Source organism: Gracilinanus agilis, chromosome 4 (assembly GCF_016433145.1).
Source record: "Gracilinanus agilis isolate LMUSP501 chromosome 4, AgileGrace, whole genome shotgun sequence".
Taxonomy (NCBI): Eukaryota; Metazoa; Chordata; class Mammalia; order Didelphimorphia; family Didelphidae; genus Gracilinanus; species Gracilinanus agilis.
The window spans coordinates 474,593,694-474,597,276 of NC_058133.1; the positions used below are offsets into that span (position 1 = coordinate 474,593,694).

At 53.8% G+C, this 3,583-nt stretch overlaps 1 protein-coding gene and 2 non-coding genes across 3 annotated transcripts in view; 1 reads left to right on the forward strand and 2 right to left on the reverse strand.

Annotated features, from left to right (window-relative positions):
- LOC123244240 (histone H2B type 2-E-like) overlaps positions 1-3,583 on the reverse strand; it is a 262,719-nt gene that overhangs the window by 5,104 nt on the left and 254,032 nt on the right. The window lies entirely within an intron of this gene.
- Positions 1,380-1,461, forward strand: TRNAS-AGA. Its single transcript has one exon. It is a non-coding gene; the product is annotated as a tRNA-Ser (tRNA).
- On the reverse strand, positions 2,558-2,629 carry TRNAW-CCA. Its single transcript has one exon. It is a non-coding gene; the product is annotated as a tRNA-Trp (tRNA).

The window sequence follows — 3,583 nt, forward strand, 5'->3', positions numbered from 1 at the left end:
TAATCCATTGTGCTCTGCACGCGTGGGTTCGAATCCCATCCTCGTCGATTCCTCTTACCTGACGACGAACCGCGTTTTTTAAGTTTCCCTTCTCTCCGATCTCTCCCACTTCCCGAATCCTGAAGTGCACTTCGCTTGGTTCTTGGACCGCGAGTCTTCACCGTCGTCTCCACCACCACGCTTAGCGGGGAGAGGAGACCCTGTTGTACCCTGTATACCCTCCTGACTGACTGGATTGTAGTGCCTATCATTTTATCGCGAGTTAGACTCTAAATTTTGGAGGGCGAGCAGCCCTCCAAACGTCTGCCCTATCCCTTCCCCTACTGAGCGCAAGATCTCCAGCCCGAGAGAGGTCGATGGAAAAGGCCTGGCTTCTGCCTCTTCCTTCGTGTCTGTCAGCCAGCCAGCCAGTCAGTCAGTCAGTCCCCAGGAGGATTCCGGAAGCCTTGTGAGGCCAGAGGCCAGAGGCACCCTCTCCCTCCGGTACCTTCTACCCCCCCCCCCCTCCCCGGTGCCCTGTGTCATGCAAAACGTGGGTACCAATGCAAACAGCAAACACCGATGCCGCCGCCAGAGCGCCGGGCGCTCGAGGAGGTCCAAGGTTTAGAGAAGGTGCGTTCCCTGCCCTCACCGTCTGCCTCTCCCACTCGAACGATCTCCCAGCGGTCCAACCAGAGCGGTCTCTTCACGGTTTCTCTAACCTTTAACTCCAAGTCTTGGTCTGGGCGGTTTCGTCTCCCTCGTTCAAAATCTCTCTGTCCTCCTGTTCGAGATCTGGCCCAAGCCCCATCCACCTCTTCTCCCGCTCCCCTGTGGCTCAGAGTTTCAGTCACCATCCCCCTCTCTTCTTCGTTCAACTCCCAGAGCCCAGTCGGTCCTCGTAGGTTATGTGAAAGGATAGGCTGTAAAAAGGGTCCTGTCCTTTCGGTCACAGGCCCGCCGCTCCCATTTTAGAGATGGACAAATGTAGGCTGAGAGCCGGAGAGGCAAAGAGACGCGCTCGCGAAGTTCGTGTCCCTTTCTCTGGTTTGGTCTGAGGACGTGGGGAGCCCAAGGTAGGGAGGAATGGGCCAGCGATGGTGGAGAATCCACAAATGCGCCTGAACCTCATCTCCTGGTACGAGAAGGAATGCTTTGGCGTTCTGGGAGAATCCCAGAGTGGAACCTCTCGTTGTTGGAGCGGTCGTTGTGAGAGCGGCTGCGCACCTGGGTGGAAAAGGTTCGGTGTCAGGGCGGAGTGTGGGTGTGGATGTGGGTGTGGGCGTTGCCAGGGAGCCTGCGAAGTACCTTGTGGATGAATATTGAGAGAGAGGCTCAGCGTGGCTATGCCCACGTGTTTGTCTGTTCTCCAGAGGGGGTGAAGCTTCTCGAGGTAACAGGTAGTCGTGGCCGAGTGGTTAAGGCGATGGACTAGAAATCCATTGGGGTTTCCCCGCGTAGGTTCGAATCCTACCGACTACGACTTTAGTGTTTCCCCTCTTTTCCACACCTTCAGCAATTTCAACCTCATCCAACCGGTCCGCCGGGCTTGCTTGTCAAACTCACAAAAGCCTACTAGGGAACTTGAGACTTTTCCTCCGAGCCACACTGGCCAGAGGAGGGGACGTGCCTGGGGTGAAGGGGGGGGGGGTTGTTGGGGGAGGGCGACGACTTCTAAGAAGGTCCACGGTATGGCCACTTGGCTTGTTCTCTATGGTCCCTGGAGTCCAGCATCTTAGCCTGCATACAGCAGCAACTACTTGATAAGCGATTGTCGAACAAGTGAAAGAACTGAATTAATGAATTCCCCCAACGTCTGGAGTCCGGCGGTCGCGCTCCCCAGCCATTCCCAAACTTCAATCTCACCCGCGCGTTAGGAAGTGACTTCCTCTCGCTTGCTGTGTGGGGCGAACAAAGTCCAGAGAGAAAAGATGTACTCTGAAAACAGAGTGCGAGAAACAAAGCCCCACGCTTCCTATCAGTCCATCTCTGGGTGCTAGTCGTCCTTCCATCCATCCATTTCTGATAAGAGTTGCTCACGTTGTCTTCGTGCTTCCTTATTCTTCCTCCAAGATGGAGAATCAGGAGTGAGGTTAGGTATCGCAGAAATCACAGTAAAATCTGGACAAGGTGTTCTGAGGCGTGCCAGCACCACCCGAAGCTTAGACTAAGCACAGTTGTGCCTTCTCCCGTCAAGGCATCTTCATAACACATTGGCTGCGTTCCTCCCACACCCTTCAGTTTCGGGGCTAAGAGTTGTCGGTGCAGGGACGAGATTTCCTTAAGGATGGTCTTCTCCAACGGACAAAAGGGGACAAAGGAAGGAGCGCTCGCCGTCTAGTCGGTAGGGCTCCTGTGTTGTGGGCTGCAAGCCAGGTAGGAGAAGAGCAGGGGACACCGAGGCCGCTTTCTGCGACAGTGGGAGGCAGAGTGGGAACACTTGGTCCCTTCTTCGTGGCTAAAGGGAGGGCCCTAAAGTGCCGAAGTTGTCTCTTTTCTCCCCTCCTCCCCCGCCGGCCCTTGGAGTTTCCCGCATTGGTGGAGGCTGGAGAAAAGAGACGAAAAGGAAAAGGTGGCATGACCCCGACGTGATTTGAACACGCAACCTTCTGATCTGGAGTCAGACGCGCTACCGTTGCGCCACGAGGTCGTGCAGGAGCCCCTCCTTTTTTCCTCTTAAGGATTTTGATGGCAAAATGCCTTTCTTCAGCCCATTCAATCCCTTCGGCCGCCTCTTTATTCCATATGTCCCCCAGCGTTTAGTAAGAGCCCGTTAAGCATCGGGCTTTGAATCCCCGGCTGAGGACGTCGCGAGCAAAGGGCCCGGCCTTTGTCCTTTGTGAACTTACAGGTTTTTCTTTGGTTGCTTTCCTTAGGCTTACTTTTCATGCTCGATTAGAGAGAGGGATAGATAAGCAGTTCTAGAAAGAAGTATTCGGAGGACGCACGGCCTGGCGCGCCTAAACTTTACTTTTCCAGCATCTGTCAAACTCACCCAAGGACTGGAGTTTTACAATACTATCTTCCGCCTCCGTGCGAATATTCGCCAGGCCTTAAATCTACTCTGTCCTCATCTCCCCTCATTTCAAAATCTTTCTTCCCTCATCGGCTCAGGCGCCTTTGCCTCCTTCCCTCTCTCCTCCCTCTCTCCTCCCTGCAGGAAGAATGCCGGGACCTTGCAGGCAGGGCCTGCTCCTTCCTAGTCCTCCCGTCCCCGCGTCTGAGCAGAGAGCTTTCCAGCACCATAGAAGCTCACGAGAAAGTGGACGAATTGAAGGTGTGGAGAGGATTTCTTTTCAGTGCCTTCTGATTCATTCAAGACTTATTCAAGTATTCCTCCACACTTCAGTGGACCAAGATAAGAGTCCTAAAAGAAATGTGCCGTTGAAAAGTCACGAGAGGGCGGGAGAAGGTGGAAGATTTGCCGAAGGAAAAGCTTAAAGACAATGGCTGTAGAAAAGAAACAAAACAAATCACTCTTTCCCGGTGGGAACCAACTTCGCGGAATCTCAGCACAGAGACACTTTAGGCCAAGAAAGGTTTAACCTCTTTCATTGTGTGTGTGTGTGTGTGTGTGTGTGTGTGTGTGTGTGTGTGTGTGTGT